At 42.2% G+C, this 23,979-nt stretch overlaps 1 non-coding gene across 1 annotated transcript; it reads left to right on the top strand.

The window, feature by feature from the left end:
- The first annotated feature begins 20,381 nt into the window (after positions 1-20,381).
- Positions 20,382-20,490, top strand: LOC144711531 (small nucleolar RNA R71). Its single transcript, XR_013583585.1, has one exon. It is a non-coding gene; the product is annotated as a small nucleolar RNA R71 (small nucleolar RNA).
- The last annotated feature ends 3,489 nt before the right edge of the window (positions 20,491-23,979 follow it).

Below are 23,979 nucleotides of genomic sequence, written 5' to 3' on the forward strand. Positions count from 1 at the left end.
CTATTTATAGGCCTTGGAGGGAAGATAAAACTTTAAATAACTGTAAAATTCAAATATAACTTTAAAGGACGCTCAAATCTCGAGTCCAAAGTTGGCATTGGGGACGTGTCATGACAGGCGACGTCTCTTGCAGTAATGGAGTAACACCCGGTGATGGTGCGTGGACTTGTGCGCTACCACTTCAGTTCATCCTCCTTGTACTACACCTACTGATACCCATACTTCAGGTCCATCCGCTAAAAGAAACGAGTATCTCAGGGCTGATCCAACAGGTACTCTAAAATTATCACTCAGTAGATGTTCTGAACACTGACCTTGTTGAGTGCCCAATTGTATCCACCGAGGTGTAGAAACCCATCCTTCTTTTAAAATAACATCCCCACACTAAATGGTGCCTAGGGTGGAAGGATCTGGCCAGACTTAATAGATGTTTGAGTTGTCACCACCATTCCTCCTTGTAAGATAGGGGCACATCCTATTCGGTGGTCCACATCCTGCCTATGCATAAAACGCGACCAGAGCTTCGTGAGCATCACCCCAATGAACTCTCGCTTGTGTCCGCAATAGCCTAAGACAGTCCCCCAATAGTGGTGTCGGCGTCATTGTCATCATCAATTTTCCCCCCAATTTTTGCATCATTTGATGGGTTGGTACACACCCTTGTCTAACACTCTACCTCCAGAATGTCATCCCTTGTACATTAATTAGGAAGGTTTCTTCCCCTTTTTGTAGTATGTCCTTCTCTTGCATCGTGGATAGGAGAGTAGTGTCTTGTGGCTCCCACTCCTTAAGTCTGTCACAAAACAAGGGTGTGATCCCTTAGGGAACAATATGCCACAATGCTGGGGGAATAAAAACATGCATGATCCCATTAGAAGGTCAAGAGCTAGGAGAACTTAGAGCTCAATCATCGAGGTCACCATGAAGTTTATCAACCTTCCCATGTTCCCACCAACACTATGATATTACACAAAGTCCGGGGATCGAACCGTTTGTAGGGAGAGCGCAAAAAATGTGATGCAATCAAAAAGATGATGTGTCATCTAAAGAAATTCAAAGGCGTAATCAGAAAGATAATGCGTAATGTAAAAAACATAAGAAATACGACAGAAGACCACTAACGCGAAACAACAGCCTAGCGATAACTTGCAATTTATAATGTTAAATTGATGAATATTACATACATATTTGTTTTCTTGTGGCTATATTTGCATGTTATCATAATTAAATGGACCTAAATAGCTTGAACTATAGTTTCATGATTGTTCTTAGTTTTTTATTATTTTTTACATGACATATAACTTCTATGGATTGAAGATTTATTTTTTATAGGACATAAAATACTTAGATAGAGGTTTTTAAGGATTTTACTAATTTTCTGGAATTGTTCTATATTTTTAAATAATTTTCTGACCGTTATATAGCCAATAAATAATTTTTAGAATTAAAAAATTATACTTGTGATATATTTGGCATTTAAAAAAAGGGTTTTTAGTGAAATTGTGTGGCGTCCACGTCATTCGCCAGAATCAGCTTTTTATAGGCTCATTATGGCATCACAATGCATAATGCAATAATGAGCGAATCATCGCCTCGATGATTACCTGGCACGAGTGGCAAGGAGAAAAGGTGAATCTGTTTTCTTTTGTTCTGGAATTTTTGTGCAATAAATGCACATAGAGAACCAATAGCCGTGTGCAATAACTGCACGTAGAGAATTGATGCTCAGCGTGCATTTATAAAAAAGGTAATATTTCTTATTTTATTAATTTTTAGTCAAAAACAAGGCGCCCTGACGCATAATGGGCAAAGTGGCATGCTACCATCCACTCAAAAAAGGTATCTTTTTGTCCTCTCTTTAAACAATAATTAATGCGTCTTTTTTCTTGCAAAAATTTGGCAGCAGGCTCCGAGGGTGGAGAAATCAAAGAATATTCTTGTCAAATTGGGAAGTGACATTTTTGCATGGCTTGCGTCTGCGTGTAGGAGAGATAAAAATAATCTAACGCTTGACATTAATCATCACTAAAATGGCAATATCTTGAGATCTAGCTGTGTGATTGTGCCCAAATATTGAGGGTAAGTTTGTCTTTTCACCCTCGACGATCCATATAGCTTGATTATAAATCAAAGGTCAGGAAGAAGGGGAAAATCACTGGGGAAGCTCTCCCAATTTTTTTTTGCCATGAAGGACACAGGATTTTCTTATGAAGTTGACAGATATTGCTTCAAGAATCATTGTAAGTTTCTTCTTCACTATTTGAACTTCTTCTTGAATGATTTCAAAATGCCAAGGCATGGGCAAAATGTACATGCCCTTGGAGATGATTTGACTGGTGATTATCAATGTAATTTGAATTTGACTTAATATCTGCTTTAAATGCTTAGTTCTACATTAATTCTCATCTCACATTGCATCTTAGATCTCTATATTAGAGTCAAATTTCATCTATAACTCATTTTCCCCCAATTCTTTCCACTTTCTCTAGCTAGGTTAGCTAACCTACTTTCTCTTGCTAGATCTAAAAACTGATTATTGAAAAATACAATTCCACATCTACAACACCAAAATCCAAAACTTTGTATATCTTCAAGCCCAATTTCAAAATCCCTCTCTTACTTATTAATACCAAATTTTAATACATAAAAAATTGTTTTGATAAATTATCTTGAATTGAATCTTGGTAATACGAATTACTATGGTACAAGAATCAAAATGATTTTCTCCAGCATGTTCTGACAAAAAATATTCAGATCACTATAGAGATTATACTTACTTGGAGTAATTACAAACCAAAATTATACACAATTAAGTGCCATTAAATACACAAAAATGAATTCATTCTTTAACAAATTCATAAAAATCAGGATAAAAACTCTTCAGAAGTGTCTCCTTGTGGTTCGACCCCTTTCTCTGCCTATTCTTTCTATACTTTGAGTAAGGGAATTTTATAAATTTATTGCATAAGCTTAATTCTAAACTTAGGCCTATCACCCATATAGTCAACACAAGGGGTTTTGGACTCGGGAAAGCTCCCAATGACTCGGGTGATCAGATCGAAGGATGACAGGGTTGGGAACAATCATTGTGTGTGAGCGTCGTGACTGTCGCTGAGAGCAATGCAGATCAGACACCAACAGAGTAAAATCCCTAATATGAATGTCAATGGCTAGTCCTATGACTCGAAAACTCTAGGTAGCGGAGCTGACAAAAACGTCACTAAAGAATGTAAAAATACTGTAAAAAGAGGGAAAGGGGGGGAGAGGATTTGACCTGCGAGTTCAAGCTTGAACGTTCAAGGCGAGTTGTTACCATCGATGATTGACAAGGAAGTTGACAGAGCTATAGGGGGGCCTAGTGTATGTTAAGTGATGACTGTAGAAGGCATATTGGAGGACTGCGCGAAGTGCAGTTAAGGCCGTGGACGATGCACTATGGGAGTAGTCAAAGCGGCGAGGACCACGGGTGTGCGGTAGGCACTACAGGTCGCACGTAAGAGCAACTGCTATGGTGGATGGCATAGTGGACGACCATGCATAGGGGTGGCAGAGCAGGTAGAGCTATGCAGTGAATAGGCGGGGGCTGTGGATGGCACAGCCAGAGGTGATGATGTCTGGCATGACGACCGTGGTTACGTAGCCGACCTACTGGTTTGCTGAAACAAACATGTCTGTCGCAAAGGTCGAGGATACAAGACCGATCGACCGGCCCGCCGGGACGAATACATCCGGTGCTATGATCATGGGTATGACACCGACCTACTAGCCCATCGTGATGACCACATCCAGCCCTACGATCATAGACATGACACGGATCTTATAGGCCCATCGTGACGACTAAGTCCAGCCCCACCACCGCTGGTACAAGGAACCTGAGAAGGGGGGCACAGTAGAGCAGAGGGCAGGGGCATAATAGCATGGCGTGGGGGGGTCGCGTGCGGTAGGGCAGTGGCCACTAAGGGTGAGGCCGTTGGCTGCATGTAGGCAGCAACAAATGGGTAGGGGAGAACATCGCTAGATCATGTGGCTGTAGATGGTGCCACGGTAGATAATTGTCGGGGTTGGGGTGTGGTCGTGAGGGTGCGTGGTTACAGCGGGTGGTTGCGGCTTAGGTCAAGGGGGTGGAGAGGGGGGGGTCGGGGGTGGGGGTGTTGCCTTTATAAAGTCAAAGGAAATGACACGTGCAAGAAATAAATAGTGCTCGGATACTGTGCTCAAACCTGATATCGTAAATTTGGTTCTTCATGTTGGCTTGGGCTCTACAACGTGGTTGTTGACGAGCTTAGGCTTGATCTTCTAGATGGTCCTCCATCATCCTCCCTGTCCAGGACGAACTCGGCTCTCCCAAGTTAGAGCCAATTATATCTTATAGAGGCTGGACGAGCTCTGGACGTAGTCATTGGCGATCCGCCTCTAAGATCTACTATCGTTAGATGATGGTCGGCCTTGCCAATGAACAAGGAACTTGCGACCCATCTGCTCCCCTAGAGCATTAACTAACTCCTCTAGTACTAATCAATATGACCATGACTTAATGGGGATAGAACGAGGGGACATGGATGGTGTCCCTTGCTCACACCCTGATGACTCTCAATAAGTCATCAAATATTTAGACTTTTAAGCATTAAAGCATCAAGGATATCTAGTTAATTCATGTGAGTTGTCATGCATATGCATTATTTCATAAAATTACTAACCCCATTTGATTCTTCGAATCAAGTGGATTATATTTGACATTTTTTGGTTAGTAAGTTCAGAAACAGGTTAAGACAACCAAGGAGGACGTCAAGGATCAACAGGAGCTGGCAAAATCTCAAAGAAGAAGAAAATTCCAAAAATGCCCCTGGGCATGTGTTAAGAGAAACCTATAAATACTCTCTTGAGAGTTCACTTTGGGTTGTTCAGAAATTCTGTCCAAGGAGGCTAGGGCTTGGGGAAGAAGGAGTTCTGCACCCTCCAAGAGCTGATGAGCATTGGAGCTGGAGAGAAGGAGCAAGCTGAGGAGTAGTTTGGGCAAGACGATCTCCACCTCGCCGCAAGGGTCGTGACACCAGGTCGGAGTGATTCCCCAAATTTCAGTTCTATGTAATTCTCCCATTCAAACAATCAAGATTGGGTTGGAAGATTCATACCATTGATCTTCTAACGTTTCCAATTGACATTGTTCTTGTTTTAGTTAATTGCACGTCCTTTGTTCATTCAAATCGTTTTTCCTTTTGTTTCCCCCACAAGTCCATTGTTCTCCTATCAATAGAGTTCAAGATTCTCCCCTGTAGCAGCAGCCAAGCCACCAGCAACCAAGGACGTGCACAGCAGGGCTGCGCACGCCCAAGGCTGCCTGTAGCCAACGCTGCGCACAACCCGCACCGTAAACGAGTCTTGCCCGCGCGCAGCTAGCGCTGCTAGCACGCCACGCCTGTGCACAACGGCGACGGCGCAAGGGCAAGCCGTGCGCAGCCAGCCACCACGCGCAGGCACGCCCGCGCACAGCATCTGCCATGCGCAGGCAGAGCCCGTGCATTACGGCACGCGCGCGCAAGCAAAGCCTACGCACAACAAGGCTGCGCGCAAGCCTACGCCCGCGCACCGCAAGCGCCGTGCGCAGGGGCGCCCACGTGCAGTAATCTGCACGCGTGCGCGCAACCTACATATGCTCCTACAAAACCTTTTGCAGACGGCTAAGGCCGTGAGCAGAAGGAGCCACAAGAGCGCCCGCTAGGTGTTTGTGTACTTGCCTAAAAGGGTAAAAGTGAATAGTTCAGTAAAGAAACTATTTACTGAGGATTATTCTTAGTTGGTTCATCTAAAAAGAATACTCTGTGGGACTTTACTGAGGATAAATTTACTGATTATTACTGTTGAATTTGAAAGACTGAGTATAAACATACATTGAATCGAAAAGGAAATTACTCTTGATTTACCTGCTCCCTGTGGATCGACACCCCACTTACTTTAAGGTTGTGAGGTTATAAATATTGTTGCATAAGCTCAATCCTCACACAATTTAACTGATAAATAACCAGTAAAAATACACCTAAATTTGAGCTTATCACATCCCTACTAAAGCTCGAGGGGCTGTGAGGCTCAACATTGGGTGGGATAGGACAGTATGGGACCAGATCCCCCAATCTGGTGGGATACCCACAACATAGGTATCCTAGCTGACCACATGGGCTATCGGGAGAGGTCCGACCCTATGAGCATGAACCTTTGTAGTGACCCATGGAGAGTGTCCCTTGGGCCTCAACCTGACCATGACCAGATCTCCCTCAGTGTAGCTAACTGACCTATGACCCATATTAGCAGCAACCTTGTACTTCTCCTTTTGCGTGGAAATGCGAGCATTGATGCCATGCTGCATATTATAAGTATGATATACGAATGCAAAGCTATCCACAAAAGTCCTAGTATAAGGGTCTATGAGAATGGGGTCTAAGGTCCTAGGAGGGACCTCGCCATACATTATCTTGAACGGTGTGCGATGATTGTACAGTTCACAGATGAGTTGAAAGCAAACTCATCGCATAGGATTGATGGAGACAAATCGTGTGTTTATTTTAATTATCATTGTTTTTATAATTTTCCTTCAATCAAATAAATTGGATTAAATATATAAACTAAATCAATTTTATAGTGTCAGTAAGGTCGTCTCCACAGGGACTGGCCTTTAGGGATGTTTTCAAAAATTGAGTTGTTAGTTATGAAGATATAATATTAGTACTAAAGATAATCAATATAAGAAGAAATAAGCAATTAGTAAGAAAAGGGAATATTATTTTAATAAGATAATTATAGAAGCAACATGAGATGTTATATGTATATATATTATGTATACTAACAATACTAAAGAAGTGAGATACTAGATATTATAGTTAAATATGATATTAATATAGTTCGTAAAGAAGTAAAGAGTACTTAATAAGATTAAATAGTAATAAGATGATATAAGAAGGAAGAGGAGTTAGATAGATGGGCATATATATACTAATACAGAATAGGAGGGGTTAGAGAAATATTTATATATATACTAAGTAAGAATTTGGATAAGTAATCATTATAAAGAGAGAGTAAAAAGTAATCATTTAACTATAATATACTAAGTAAGAATTTGGATAAGTACAGAGAGATATTAAGGAGTAAAGATGCGGTAATAGGAATTAGGAAGTATTTATAGTAATATAAATTGACCTATATCATAGAATACTCCTTATATAGGTTTAATATTAATTATAGAACTCAAATAGGTACTTTAATATATTTTCTATGATTTATATATTTCTATATATGTTTTATAGTGGATTCAACGAAATATAGCTTGATTTAGTCAAAATCAAAGCTATAGATACTTTTTATTTACCTTTTATATGCTTTTTATATAGTTTATATATGTTTTTTAGAAAAGAAAACTAGGGTGCAAGAGGGTAGTTCTGTGGAATGCCTCTCGCATGTTCAACAGAATGCCCGACATAAGTTGAACTATAATATTCATATGTTTCTAAATTTCAATAAGGTTGATAAAATCAAACTTATACAAATCAATAAAAGACCCAAACCACACAAACTGTTTGTTGAATGCCTCAAAGAGTTAGCGTCACCAAATTTCCATGAAAATTAGATCATTATATAGATTGAATTAGAAATCAAGTGTGCTGTTTAAGCAAAAACATAAGAATCAACGGAAGAAACACATGAGATAACCTGAATCGCCCTCAATCAAAGTGCTAGAATGGCGGTGCCAGTCGTCGCCAGCTAACATCAGTATTTAGGTTATCTGACTCTTCTCCTCTATCTACGTACAAAATCCAAGCTGCTCCAGAAGTTCTTCGGTGCCGTCCTCACTGTCCACCGTCAGGGGTGGTGTCATGACGCTGCAATCTGCTTCCAAATGCGAAAGGGATCTCTGCCGCCGCAAAAGTGTGATGGAGCAAGAGACTCCACTACATCCAAGATGTCGCTGAAACCCCCACCATCAATATCGACAACCACCGGTTCGCCAAGGCGAAGGCGAAGGTACACCCGCGCTCTTAAGTTTGGGCCATATCCATGCACACGACCCCTTCTTTTCTTTTATAACTTCTATTTTTTCCCATGTTTTATTTGTTGTTTAAAAGGGGCCCCTATGCCTAATGGACCCGCTCTTGTGAACCTCTTATAGGGGCCTATCATCATCCCTATTTAAGGGATGGAGGGGACACCTTAACTCCTTAGTCAAACAAAAGACATAAAAGTTGTTATTGAATTTCTGGAAAAAAGGGTCGATCATGATCGTGTGAGAAAAAGAAGGGGAAGAAGAAGGAGGAGGAGGAAGAGGAAGGGAGAGAAGGCGAATGAAGGGGGGAGGGGGGGCACCGCTGATAAGCCTAAAATTTGCGGTGTTTTAATCCCTAATTTGTCGTTGTTTTCTTAGGCTTATGCAATAAAATTTGTAATTCCTTCCTCATTTAAGATTTTAGTATAATGCTGAGTAAGGAGTCGAACCCTAGAGAGGCAGTTTTGCAAGAAATTCTGATTGACTTAGTGAAATTGAGAAGGTTTTAGTTTAAAACACTAGAAGAGAGAGAAAGTTAAGGAAGTTTATGGAGTTTTTATGATTTAGGTATTAAAATGATGGAATTTTTGGATGAATTTTTGTGTGGAAGTTTGAATTGATGAGAATTGAAGAACTGTAACTTGAATTTTTTGAATTCTAGAGAGAGAAAGTGAAGTTTAACCTAGAGAGATAAAGTGCATGAAATTTGGGATTTTTGCCTAATAGTCAGATCTGTCAAAATTGACAGATCTAAATGATAGGAATTGTTGAAATATGATGAAATCTAACTTCTAGGATAGAATTTTTGGCTCCTAAACAGAGATCCTATGCTTCTCCCTCAAAATCAATGATTCTAGGGCATATATCTTTCGCCTATGCCTTGGCGTGTTAGAACGTCTAAAAATCACAGATCTGAGAGGTGTGAAGACTTACAAGACTCTGGAGGCTCCAATTCAATTTGAACTGCTGAAACAAGCTGTGTCCTCCTGGCCAATTGTATTGGAGCTCAAAACAAAGTTCAAATTTGCCACCTTCCTGAGCCCAATTTATAGTGTTCTTGGCTCAGAAAGGTGGTTACAATATTACAAACAAACCCTGAAAATTTCAGGTTATTTGGAAATCAGGATGAAAAGTTATGATTTTTGAAGTTTTTAGGCTTGATTTTCTCTCTCCTCTGGTCGAACGGTTAGAGAATCCACGTGGCGCGCTCCGATTGGCTGCACGTTTTCTTTTCTCAAGCGCTAAAGCGCCAAAATTCGCCACGCACTTCTGTGTAACAGAATGCATACAGCGCATGGTGAGTTTAATTTGCACGTAATATATGAGTACAAAGCGCTCAATGCCTCCAATTGCGCACGCATTCCTCTGTGCGTGGCACGCACGCGCTACGCAGAGGAGAAAATGATTTTTAATTCAAAAAACCTATTTACTCCGCTTTGTAACAGTAACGCGACGTGGCGAGCTGCGTTGCGCCACGTCGCCAAAAAAATTCAAAGAAAAATAGAAATTCGCCTGAAATTTATAAAAACCCTTTGCGGCTTTTTAAACCTGAAAAATGCCCTTAAAAGTCCGAAAATTGGATAAATACGCCTGTGATCAATTAAAAAAATCCGAGAGTGATTTTTTCAATGAATTAAATATATTTTTGGCTCTAAATCACTCCAAAAAAATCTGAAAAAATCAGGAAAAATCAGAAAAATTATTAGAAAACATTTCCAATTGAAATAAATTCATTAGAAAATATATTTCTACTTAAAAAATCATTTTTCCTAAAAATAAAATCCAGAAAATTGTGCATAATTAATTAAAAGTTCATGAAATTATATAAAATCAAATTTTTAGAAATTGCTTATCTTTTTAATATGATAACATGCAATATGGATCTTTTAGATAAAAATTTCTTATAAAATCCCTGATTTTGCATGATAAAATTGCATGTTATCAACCGCCACCGCAGTCGCCTGGACGCCAACCACCGCCGACCTCCGGTGCTGCCAAGTTGTCAATCACCACCGACCTCCACCGCAGCCAGATCGCCAACTGCCATCACCCGCCGTCGAGCATCGCCACCTGCTGCCAAGTCGTCGATAACTATCAGCCATTCACACCTAGAGCTCGTCACCACTATCGAGGCCAACTGCTAGACCACCTCCACCACTGCTGGGTCGTGGACCGTTGCTGTAGTCGGGTCGCCGACCTCTGTGATAAGCATGAATTTGTCATTTCATGGATGCATAAAAATGCCATATTTAAATAGTAATTCATCAAGAAATCATGAACTTATGCTAAATCTAAGTTGAAATACTCCATTTATGTGAAATTTGCTTCCCAACCCTAAAATGCATCATTTTATGCAATTATGTGCTTATTCTGCGAGATTAACCCAACTTGACCTCTGCGAGGTTTAGTGGCCGACATCTCACACTTTTCATGAGTATTTGAATGCCAGGGAACAGGAAATGACACGCAGACAGAATGCAACGATATGTGCGACGAGCAAAAAGAAGTTTACTCCAGTGCATCGCCAAATCAGGTTTGAGAGTAGTTAAGGATCATCTTTTCATGCTAGGATGATCCGTAACTTTAGGGAGTCAATCTGGTCGTTTTTTGTGCATTTAGGGTATTCGAAATGATAATTAAGTCTCCAAGGATAGGGTTTTGATAAAATATGAGAAAGACCTAAGTTTATCCATGATTTCAAAGTTTTGATGATTTAAATAGATAGAGGATCAAATCCTTGATCCAATGAAAAAAAACGTCAAACTGATGTAAAAGGTGAAAGTTATGGTGATTTTAGTCAATAGCAGGTTTTCTGTACTTTTCCACATAAAGGGGGTAAAAATTTGATGCCACATCAGCACCTAGTACCACGGGGCACCTGCACAGAAGACCGTGAGGTCTGCCACGTGGTATACCGTCTAGATGGTACTAACGTGGCATCCAAGTGGACTTGAGGTGGCGTACAGATGACACCCCGCATGTCAGCACGCATGTGCCCCACACGCTTACACTCTGCGAGCCCATGCCTCGCGCCTCGCGTGCTTGCACTCCATTCGCCCGTAAGCTCGCTTTCCATTCGCTTGCGCCCCGCATCTCGCGCCTTGTGCACTTGCACACCATGCGCCGGCGGCCTGCACATCACTGCACCGGCGCCCCATGCCCTACACACTCGCACTCCGCGTGCTCGCACCCCAACACATCAGCGCTCGCACCCCGCGCCCCGCATGCTCGTGCTCCACATGCTCGCGCTCAGTGCCCCTTCACCTCGCGCACTTGCGCCTTGTGCCCCGTGCTCTGCACGCCCGCGCCCATGCCCCCCACCCGCGCACCCGCGCCTTGCGCGCCCGTGCTCACACTCATCATGCTCACCGTGTCCACGTCGCGCTCTCATGGCCCTCGTTCATGCCCCGGATCTTCATTGCTTACCATCATGCTGAACAGGTACTATCATTCCCTTTTATTCTCAGTATTATTACCTTTTATAGTGCCATCATCTGCTATCAGTTGTTTGCCATTTTAACTTACGATACATAGGATAGTCATCCACATCAAGGGTTAAATCTATTTTTTGTGGTTACGGCCTGAATTATCTGATAAAGGGAGTCGTGGACGCCTTTGGATCATTGACCCCTCACGTCATAGGTATTTTAGTGACTCTCACTGGTCATTGGGAGTCTGGACGTGACAATCCTCCTCCCAAAGATCAAAAGAATAGAAGTTCTAAATCAGCAAACCTGCATCTATCTTCTCGTTTAGAGTGATCTCCTAAAAGGTGCATTCATCATTTTCTGTGCATTTTATATCGCCACCTCATTGTGTTGTAACACAAGCCATCTGATTCTGGCATTCTCTGTGTTACATCAGAAGTGGCCCTACGGATCCTCCCAAGCCGTTCGAATGCCCTCTGGTCCCCCCACACCAGCCGACAACGGCATCTTGTAGCGACTCGAAGGCCAAGCTCAAGGATGGACGAACTGCCCCTGATTGTCTGATCTCCCTCAATAAATTCAATGTCTGCAATTAAATCACAATCGTAGACCCTTCTTACAATGTACCCCATTCATGCAACATCAGGCCCCCATCCAATGTCCACGTGAGCTCCTTGTCAGCCTTTATTTTCTTTTGATTCGCTCACCAAGGGGCCCACAATCTACGTCACCGCCTAGCAACGAAGCATAGGACCTGAAATAGATATAAAATAAGTAAAATATTTTGGATAGATCTCACCATATGATCTTCTTTGAGAAGATCAGACGGATGAGATCATATCCCTTTACTTAAAGTGGCCAAAAATTATATGTGATTCGAGCCAGGTCAGCTCGAAGCCTGATTCTATTTTGTTTTATAATTTCATCAGATCATGACCCGTTGCACCGTGATCCCTTTGTAATTGATCCGCCCGGCCCGATGCGAGAGTAGAATAGATAGTGAGATTCTGATCTCTTATGGAGAAATGTAAAAAGATGCAATGCTATGTAAATTCTTTCAAGCATTTCTTAATGAAGTAAAGTGCAATACCTCTTTAATGTGTGTCCAAGTCTTCACAAATGGCCTAAGGGGACCTCCTGGGTGGTCTCCCTGTGGGCCTGTGATGACCACAAATATGTCATATAATAATACAGTAAGTGACATTAATCAAATCATTATTTGCATACATTATTTACCATTCAAATCATGATTTTTTACTAACTCCACTTGATTCAGAGAATCAAGTGGATTGGATCTCATTTTTCACTTCAATGAGTACAGATTTAGAGGAATTCCAACAAAGAAGGCACTTACTTGGGCCGATTTCATCCACAAGACGAAGGCAGATTTCTTAAAGGACTGAAACTCACTTACTTGGGCCAGCCCTAAAGGCCCAAAAAGGGCCCAAGAAGCCCAAGAAGCCTAAGAAGCCCAAGAGAGGAAACCTATATATGCTCTTTCAAAGAGCCATTTTCAGTTGTCTAGAAATTCTGTCCAAACAGGCTAGGGCTTGGATAGAGGAGTTCTGCAGACTGATAAGCTCTAATTATGGATATTTTTACTGGTTAATCGTGTGAGGATTGAGCTTATGCAACAATTTTTATTACCTCACAGCCTTAGGGCGAGTAAGGTGTCGATCCACAAGGAGCAGGTAAAACAATAGCAAATCCTTTCAGTTTATTTTAGATTATCAGTTCTAAATATTCAATCTTAACAATCAAAGAAATTATCTTTAGTAAAGTTCCTTGAATTTCCTCAGAAAAGTTATGTAAAATGATTTCTCAGAGGACTAATAACTTCTTTCTCAGAATTAAATCACAGCAGTTCACCAGTTTTACCCACAGATTCACGTCTGTGGGTTTGTCAAATCAACAAACACCCGGCGCTCATACGCACGGGTGCGTCCTGCGCACGGCAGCCTATGCGCGTGGGGTGTTCCTGCGCGCGGCAGTTGCTGCGCGCAGGTTAAGCCTGAGCGTAGGCGCGGTTAGCGCAGCTCTGCTGCGCGCGGGCAAGGCTTGCTCGCGGCGTAGCTAGGCGCAGCTCTGCTGCGCGCGGGCAAGTCCTGCTCGCGACGCAGCTGGGCGCAGTTCTGCTGCGCGCGGGTGAGTCCTACTTACGGCGCAGCTGGGCGCAGCTCTGCTGCGCGGGGGCGCGGCCTGGGCTGCTAGCGACCTCGGCTAACGCCTTGGTCACTGGCGGCTTTAGCTGCTGGCAGCTTATGCTGCTGGTGGCCTTGGCTTCTGGTAACCTAGGCTGTGGCCTTGGTTGCTGGTGGCCTTGGCTGTTGGCGGCCTGGTTGCTGCTACAAGAGAGGATTTCAAACTTGGTTGCTAAGAAAAACAGTGGAATTTTAGGGAAAACGAGAGGGAGAATGAACAATAAACTTTCAATCAACCAAAACACGAAGAATGTCGATTGGAAACGTTGGCAGATCCCTGGGATGGATCTTCCAACCTAATCTAGATTGTCTGAAAGGGAGAGAATTACACTGTACTGAACTTGAGAACTCGCTCCAACCAGGTGTCACGTTCCTTGCGGCGAGGTGGAGGTCGTCAATCCCATGCTATTCCTCAGCTTGCTCCTTCTCTCCAGCTCCAATGCTCATCAGCTCTTGGAGGGTGCAGAACCCTTCTTCTACAAGCCCTAGCCTGTTCAGTTGGAAATTCTGGACAACCTAAAATGAACCCTCAAGAGGCTATTTAAAGGTTTCTCTCAATTATGCTTCTTGGAGATTTTTAGGGCTTTTCTTCCTTATAGTTTTTCGCCAGCTCCTCTTAGTCAAATGCATTTCTCTTGATGCTTGATCCATATCTGAACTCATTAAATCCAATAAGTGAGATCTAATCCACTTGATTCAAAGAATCAAGTGGGGTTAGTAAGTAGGAAAATAATGTACATGAGATATAACCAATATGGATTAAATGAATGCAAATGATACTTTAATACTCAAGAAATCCTTAATAATTGATGACATATTGAGAGTCATCAAACACCCCCCAACTTAGGTCATTACTAGTCCCTTAGTAATGAAATGCAAATGAGAATAAATGATTATCTCTCGTTGACTCCTAGTTTTTGATAGCTTTGACTCATGTTCTCGTCAAGGAATGTCTTTGTCAATTGAGCTTGGCCAATATAAGGAGACTCCTGTGGATCTATTTCAGCCTTCAACCATAACTAAGTGCACTTCTGATCTATGGATTATGTATAGTAAGTACATATTATATGGAATAAGGTCGAGTCAACACCCCAAGCGCACTACTGAACGAGGCATAGAGAGCGGTGCTAATGCTGGCTCAATACTAATGGCTATAATAACATCGGCTCAAACACATGGGAGACAGCTTTTCTACCTTTTTTTTAATTACATTTGCTGCATGTTGGTCATTTTGATGACAATCAACTTGATTTCTAAGGTGCAAGCTTTATGCTTGTATTTCTTGATGCAGCTTTTTACTTTGCATTTGATGGCGCTTATCCACTACCCATGTGCCGTCCTTAGTAGATCGGCAGCTTATTCCTCCGAAGAGGTTTTGTATCCCTCTTGGTTCAGGGAGCTTCACTCACATCAATAAATAATAATGACGTTGAGCCAACACTAGCCCTACTCTCCACTAAAGCTAAAGGTTTCAGGCATGTAAGTGTTAACTCAACCCGAGGTGGATGGCGAGATGAGAGAAATATCATGATAAGATTTATGGATGTCAGCTAGTATGAATCATTTGTGCACCTAGCTAGGCTTATTTCACCTTGGATCCCTTTAGCTGGCCAGTCTTTCAACTCTAATCATCCTTGCAAATAACACTAATGTCGTGTCTATCATTACTTGAATATCGCCTAAGATCATCAAATATCCATGGTTTGGTGCATGCAAAAATGAAAATTTTTGATAGATGACGGAATTAGTTGTGCATGAGACTCTATCCCTCCCCCCTCCATAAAAATGGCATGTTCCTACATGACGGGAAGTAAAGTGGAGAAGGAGAAAGATAGACCACACCAAGGAATGGAGAGCTGCGATTGGCGACTTGAGTTGTCCAACTTGTGGTGTAGGCGAGCTTGGATAAGGCTGCAATATGACGAAGAAAATAAAAACGAAGAAACAAAAGGTGAACAAAAGGCAAGATAAAGAAAGCAAAAAACAAAACTGAATTATCATTCAGGTCGTGCTGCTATCATTAGGAGGTTTTTCTAGAGCGACATTCATGGGTCCATGCAAATCTTCATCTTGTAAATGTGGCTTAAGTCTTTGTCCATTAACAGTGAAATGTTTTTGAGATTTAGAATCTAGAAGCGTGATTGCTCCATTTTCAAAGACTTGTTGTACTATGAAGGGGCCATCCCACCTAGTTTTCAACTTGCTTGGAAATAATTTCAACCGTGAATTGTACAGCCAAACTTTCTGATTCTCTACAAATATTCTTCTCCTCAGGCTTTTATCATGAAATGTTTTCATTTTGGCCTTATAAATCTTTGAATTCTCATAGGCCTCATTCCGGAGTTCTTCCAACTCATGCAATTGAAGGAGTCTTTATTTGTCGGCTTGGTCTAAAGCCAAGTTGAGTTTCCTAATAGCCCAAAGTGCCTTGTGTTCTAACTCTAAGGGTAGGTGACAGGCTTTCCCAAAGATTAGTCAAAATTGGGACATTCCTAGAGGTGTTTTGTAGGCTGTCCTATAGGCCCATAATGCCTCGTCTAGTTTCCTAGACCAATCCTTCCTATCTGGACGCACTATCTTCCTTAAGATTTTCTTAACCTCTCTATTGCACAATTCGACTTGACCATTAGCTTGAGGGTGATACGGGGTAGTGACTCGATGATGTACACCAAATTTCTTAAGGAGGGTTCTAAAGTTATAATTGGTGAAATGAGAACCTCCATCACTAATAATGGCTCGTGGGCATCCATATCTATAGAAAAAAAAAATTCTATGAAATTGGTCACTACCTTACTGTCATTGGTCTTTGTGGGAATGGCTTCTACCCATTTGGACACATAATCGACGGCCATCAAAATATATTCATATCCATTGGAGTTAGGAAAAGGGCCCATAAAATCTATTCCCCACAAATCAAAGATTTCTACCTCTAGAATGGGCTGTAAGGGCATACGATCTCTCTTGTTAATATTAATGGAGGCTTGGCAAGCTAGACAGTTGTTATAAAATTTCTGTGCATCTTGAAATAAAGTAGGCCAGAAAAAACCAGATTCTACAATTTTATGAGCAGTTACCTTAGCTGAGTAGTGCCCTCCTCCTGGTTTTGCATGGCAGAATTCCAAGATACTACTTTGCTCGCTCTCAGGTACGCACCGCCTCAAGATTTGGTCCAGCCCTTGGTGGAATAATTCTGGGTCTTCCGAAAAATAAAATCTGCTGTCCTTCAGAAGCTTCTTCCTTTCATGAGATGTCCACCCTGTAGGAATTTTTCCTGAAACAAGAAAATTGACAATATGTGCGAATCAAGGAATAGACGTCCCTTGCGCTGTTAGAACATGTTCATCAGGAAATTCATCGTTTATCAATTCAGGTTGGGTGCCTGAAATTCTAGACAGGTGGTCTGCCACTACATTTTCACAACCTCTCTTGTCCTTAATCTCCAAATCAAACTCCTCTAATAAGAAGACCCATCTAATGAGCCGAGGCTTCGCCTCCTTCTTCGCTAATAAATATCTAATAGCTGCATGATAAGAAAAAACAGTCATTTTACTACCTAGTAAATAAGACCTAAACTTATCTAATGCAAAGATAATTGCCAGCAGTTCTTTCTATGTGGTTGTGTAGTTCAATTGTGCATCAACTAAAGTCCTGCATGCATAGTATATGACCACTGGTTTCTTATCAATTCTTTGACCTAACACCGCTCCTACAGCAAAAGCAGAAGCATCACACATTAGTTCAAAAGGAAGGGTCCAATCAGGCCCTTGCAAGATAGGCGCATTCACTAAGGCTTCTTTCAAAGTATAAAATGCATTTTTAGCTTCTAGTGTTAGTTCAAAATCATTATTCTTAGACGATAAAAGATTAGTAAGTGGTTTAGAAATCTTAGCAAAGTCCAAAATAAAAAGTGTATAGAAACCAGCGTGGCCAAGAAAACCTCTAAGGGTTTTTAGGTTGGTTGGAGGTGGAAGGTCCTGAATGATTTCGATCTTGGCCTTGTCCACTTCCAGTCCACGGTTGCTTACCATGTGCCCCAGCACCACTCCCTCCTGCACCATGAAATGAGATTTTTCCCAACTTAATACGAGGTTCGATTCAATGCATCTCTTTAATACTTTGGTGAGACCAAGGAGGCAGTTCTCATATGTAGATCGAAAGACGGAAAAATCATCCATGAAGATTTCTAAACACTCTCCCACTAGATCGGAGAATAGTGCATTCATGCATCGCTGGAATGTGGCGGGTGCGTTACATAACCCAAAAGGCATACGCCTAAAGGCGTATGTCCCCATGGGACTCGTGAAGGTCGTCTTTTCTTGATCTTCAGGATGAATGTTCACTTGATTGTATCCTGAATATCCATCAAGAAAACAGAAGTAGTGTTGCCCCGACAGTTTTTCCAATATTTGATCCATGAAGGGTAGCGGGTAGTGATCCTTCTTGGTTGCTTTGTTGAGCTTTCTATAGTCGATGCATACCCTCCATCCAGTGGTTAAGCGTTTCTGCACTTCTTCTCCTTTTTCATTCACTTCAACAGTCACTCCTGACTTTTTGGGAACCATGTGTACAGGGCTTACCCATCTACTATCGGAGATAGCATATATGATTCCTACATTCAACCACTTCAATATTTCCTTCTCAAGGACTTCTCTCATATAAGGATTAAGCCTCCTTTGATGCTCTCTACAAGGTCTAGCTTCCTCCTCCAAAAATATCCTATATTCACAAATCGAGGATGGAATTCCTTTAATGTCATCAAACGTCCAACCTATGGCCTCCTTATGCTCTCTAAGTACCTTGAGCAATTCATCTTCTTGTTTTTGAGTAAGTGATGAAGAGATGATCACATGTAAAGTTTTCTTGTCATCCAAATATGCATATTTGAGGGATGAAGGTAGAGTTTTTAACTCTAGGCCTCCCTCAACTGAAGGAGAGTCCATAATCTCATCATCTAGCTCTCTCCCTTCTACATGCGAGAAATACTCCTTTACAATTTCCACCTCTCCTTCATCCTCTATACACAAATTTAATTCTTCGTTGCTTCCTAAGGGGCACTTCATCATTTTCGATATATCAATTTGAACTCTCTCTTTTCCAATCTTGAATTCTACAGTCCCCTTCTCCCAATCCATAATCGTCCTTGCTGTGACTAAGAATGGTCTTCCTAGAATTATAGGAGCGAAGCTAATATTCCCCGATATCTTTACATCAGTCCCTATGAAATCTACAGGGATTTCACAGTTTTCTACAGTGATCATGACATCAGTTAATCTTCCCTCAGGTTGCCTAAAAGTTCCATCAGCTAAGAGTAGGTCCATGTGTATTTCCTCCAATTCCCCAAATCCATACTCCTCGTACAAAGCTGTTGGAATGATACTTATGCTTGCTCCGGTATCTAATAAAACTTTGGAAAAGGTTTTTCCTCCTATTTCACATTTAATGAAAGGGGCTCCTGGATCTCTCATTTTGATAGGGATGGCATTCAAAATGCTAGATGCATTCTCTGAAAGTTTAACTACTTCCCTAGGCTTTCTACTTGTGCAAGAATCCTTAAGGTATTTTTTAAAGGAGGGTGCACACCTAAGCATGTCTTCTATAGTAACAGTCATGGTGGCTTTTTTAAAATTCTCTAGCAACCTATTTTCATAGTCAAGGACAGGTTTTATTCTCTTTAGAGCAGAGGGGTAAGGAACGTCATGAGTATGGGTGGAAGAAAGAGGCTCCTTCGCATAAGAAGGTTCCTCTTCCTCTCTACTTTGCTCATGTTCCTTTATTGAATTCTTTGGAGAATTCTGATAAGGGTCCTGAAGTTCTTTCCCACTTCTCAGTTTTGAGATTGCTAGAACTTCAGGATCTTCCTCATCCATCGCATCATGAATGGAATGCTGTACATGGTGTAAATTACATGGATTTATCATGGGTTGAGTTGGGAATCTATTGGATGTACAGTTGGGTTCTAAATGTGTACCTTGAGGTTCAGTAGTTCCTGGCTTTAGGTTCTCTAGTAGCTTTCTCATCTGTTCTTGTGACTCCATCATTTGCCTTATTTGGAACTCCATCATCACCTGCATCCGCATCTCCATCTCCGCTCTCAATTTCTGATTCTGCTTTTCTATCATATCTGAAATAACCGGGGTTTGTGCAGAAAAATCAGGTTGAGTTTGAGATGGAACCTGGTACTACTGCTGAGGTCTAGGCTGAAACTGATGCTTCTGCTGAAATTGAGATTGAAATGCGGCCTTGCCTCCTTGGTTGAAGCTCTCTCCGTTTTGGAAACTCATCTTCTTTTGCCCCGCCCATGGTTGCTGTTGTTGGTTGAAGGCCTTCACTTCCTCCTCCATGGCTTGGCAAGCCCCATCTTTATGATCTCTACTGAAACAGAGAGAGCAAATTTTAGCTTTCATGATTGGAGAGTTATTAGGAAAGACATTTCTCAATGTGGATGTGAGCTCCTCCAATTTCTGATTTGTCTCTTTGAGGCCTGCTTGTAGCTCCACCTCTTTGGCATTAAGTTGGAGCACTCCTGCCCTCTTAGGCTGCAGATTTCTCCCATTCTGATTTGCTCCAATTTCCTGCAGATCAGTTTCTGCAACTCTCTCCAAAATATTAAAGACCTCATCTTCATATGCAGTATAAAATGTTCCACCGGTGGCTAAATTCACCTTATTTTTCATGAAATCTGAAAGGGATTCATAAAAAATTTGGGCTAGTCGGCAGTTTTCAATTCCATGGTGAGGGCATTTCCTCATCAGGTCATTGAACCTCTCCCATGCTTCACTAAAATCTTCACCGTCATGGGGATGGAAATTGTGAATCTCTCTTCTATAAAAATGTGTTTTGGAGAGAGGGTAAAATTTCCGCGGAAACTTTCCCTTCATCTCAGCCCAGGAATTGAAAGTGATTCCTAAATTACGGTACCAAGAGAAAGCTTTATCTTTTAATGTTAGAGGAAAATATTTCATTTTCAGCATTTCTGTAGATAGTCCTGGAACGTTTTGGGAAGAACATCTAATATGGAAATCGTCTAGAAATTCCAAGGGATTTTGTGCAGACAATCCATTAAATTCAGGTAAGGATTGTACTAATGCATTGTCATACCTGAACATGATACCCTCACCTATGTTCAGATTTACATCCGTTTGCCTCAAGCTTCCAGAGGGTGTTGATCTGTCCAGCATGGTTCTTCTTCTCTCATGCTGTTGACGTCCTTCTTCTGCCATGTTTTCCTGCTGATTTTCTGGTTGTGTGACTGTAGATTCTGGAGCGGTATCTCGCGCAGTGTTCTCTGCAGATCTCTCACCGGCTTTGGACCTTGTCACTACCATAGACTTCAGAAGAATTTTAGAAGGACAATAAGCTGAGGATTTCGAGTCCTGCAGCTTTAGAAAAATGAATCAACAATAACTAAAAAAAACAGAAAAAATTACTACTGTAAAACCGTGCTCCCCGGCAATGGCGCCAGTTGATAAGCTCTAATTATGGATATTTTTACTGGTTAATCGTGTGAGGATTGAGCTTATGCAACAATTTTTATTACCTCACAGCCTTAGGGCGAGTAAGGTGTCGATCCACAGGGAGCAGGTAAAATAATAGCAAATCCGTTCAGTTTACTTTAGATTATCAGTTCTAAATATTCAATCTTAACAATCAAATAAATTATCTTCAGTAAAGTTCCTTGAATTTCCTCAGAAACTTTATGAAAAATGATTGCTCTGAGGATTAATAACTTCTTTCTCAGAATTAAATCACAGCAGTTCACTAGTTTTACCCACAGATTAACGTCTGTGGGTTTGTCAAATAAACAAACACCCGGCGCTCATACGCACGGGTGCGTCCTGCGCACGGCAGCCTATGCGCGTGGGGTGTTCCTGCGCGCGGCAGTTGCTGCGCGCAGGTTAAGCCTGCGCGCAGGCGCGGTTGGCGCAGCTCTGCTGCGCGCGGGCAAGGCTTGCTCGCGGCGTAGCAGGGCGCAGCTATGCTGCGCGCGGGCGAGTCCTGCTCGCGGCGCAGCTGGGCGCAGCTCTAGTACGCGCGGGCGAGTCCTGCTCACGGCGCAACTGGGCGCAGCTCTGCTGCGCGCGGGCGAGGCCTGCTCGCGGCGCAGCTGGGCGCAGCTCTGTTGCGCACGGGCGAGGCCTGCTCGCGATGCAGCTGGGCGCAGCTCGGCTGTGCGCGAGCGAGGCTTGCTCACGGTGCGGCTGGGCGCAGCTCTGCTAGCGGCCTGGGCTGCTAGCGACCTCGGCTAACGCCTTGGTCACTGGTGGCTTTAGCTGCTGGCAGCTTATGCTGCTGGCAGCCTTGGCTGCTTGCAACCTAGGCTGTGGCCTTGGTTGCTGGTGGCCTTGGCTGTTGGCGGCCTGGTTGCTGCTACAAGAGAGGATTTCAAACTTGGTTGCTAAGAAAAACAGTGGAATTTTAGGGAAAACGAGAGGGAGAACGAACAATAAACTTTCAATCAACCAAAACACGAAGAATGTCGATTGGAAACGTTGGCAAATCCTTGGGATGGATCTTCCAACCTAATCTAGATTGTCTGAAAGGGAGAGAATTACACTGTACTGAACTTGAGAACTCGCTTCAACCAGGTGTCACGTTTCTTGCGACGAGGTGGAGGTCGTCAATCCCATGCTATTCCTCAGCTTGCTCCTTCTCTCCAGCTCCAATACTCATCAGCTCTTGGAGGGTGTAGAACCCTTCTTCTCCAAGCCCTATCCTGTTCAGTTGGAAATTCTGGACAACCTAAAATGAACCCTCAAGAGGCTATTTATAGGTTTCTCTCAATTATGCTTCTTGGAGATTTTTAGGGCTTTTTTTTCCTTATAGTTTTTTGCCAGCTCCTCTTAGTCAAATGCTTTTCTCTTGATGCTTGATCCATATCTGAACTCATTAAATCCAATAAGTGAGATCTAATGCACTTGATTCAAAGAATCAAGTGGGGTTAGTAAGTAGGAAAATAATGTACATGAGATATAACCAATATGGATTAAATGAATGCAAATGATACTTTAATACTCAAGAAATCCTTAATAATTGATGACATATTGAGAGTCATCAACGGTGCCAAGCACAGATGTTAGCACAATCAGCTCTAATACCAATATGATGTAACACGACATGCCAGGATTGAGCAACTTGTGTCACATCACAGGGAATGAACAAGAATATGGGATGCAACCAAATTCGAAAAATGATGTGATAGTTTCAAATCCAACGAGAAGTATGGGGAAACCGACAGATCTGGGGCATTGGGACAGATAGACGACACGAGGATTTGTGCCAAGGACGAGCTCCCACTGACCCGGATGGTTTGCTCAAAGGCCGACAAAGTGGGGGATGATCACCGTCCGTGCGCGTCCATGTTCGTCTCTACGTGCAAGGCTGATCCAACACCGACAAGGATATCCTAACAGGACAGCGGTGGCTAGTCCTACAATCACGCTTAAATTCTCTTGGGGCAATGGAGCAATCAAAGACTTCCACTGGAAAACATAATGATACTGCCAGATAAAGGGGGGGAGAGAATGTGACATGTGGACTAAAGCCTAGTGCTCAATTAGCAGATTGCGATCGACAAGGATGGATGAAAGATCATGGCGATCACAAATAACTTTGACCTTGGATGGGCGATTGACCGGGTCAACCAACACGGTGGAATTGAAGAGCTATGCAGGAACAACGTTAGAAGCGTGGACCAAGGGAAGGTTTGGCAATGGCTTTTGACGGTCACTTTAGTGGAAGCTTTAGGGAGGACTACAACCCTGATGCCGTGGACTCCCTAACAGTGCCGATCAATTGGCTTCAGACAACCCACGTGGGGTTCAGCACCTTGGGGAGGACAAGCGAAGCCATTAGATAAACCGATCCCACGTAGTAGAGGGGCTCGGTCAGAGTGCAACAACACGAGCACTGATCCTGTAGAGAGTGAAAACTACACTAAAATTTCTACTCCTCTTCCTGAAATTGTCAACTTTAAAACCGACCCAAATATTATCAATCAAGTACCTACATTTTATGGACAATTCAATAAGGAACCTTATGAGTTTTTAGAATAATATAACCAAATATATTCTGCTTATAATTGTGCAGGTGTCCCTCAAGAAATTCTCAAACTGAGACTATTTTAATTTGCTTTGAAAGATAGGGCCAAAGAGTGGTTCAAAGTAATAGGTGAAGAATTCCAATCATGGAGTGAGATGTAGTCAAGTTTTTTAAAGAAATTCTATTCTTATGGGAATACCACTTCAATTAGAGAGGCTATGAGAGATTTTTATCAGGGAACTGACATCCTTGGAGAAGGATGGAAAAGGTTCATGGCACTTAC

This window comes from Wolffia australiana, chromosome 13 (assembly GCF_029677425.1).
Source record: "Wolffia australiana isolate 7733 chromosome 13, ASM2967742v1".
Classification (NCBI taxonomy): Eukaryota; Viridiplantae; Streptophyta; class Magnoliopsida; order Alismatales; family Araceae; genus Wolffia; species Wolffia australiana.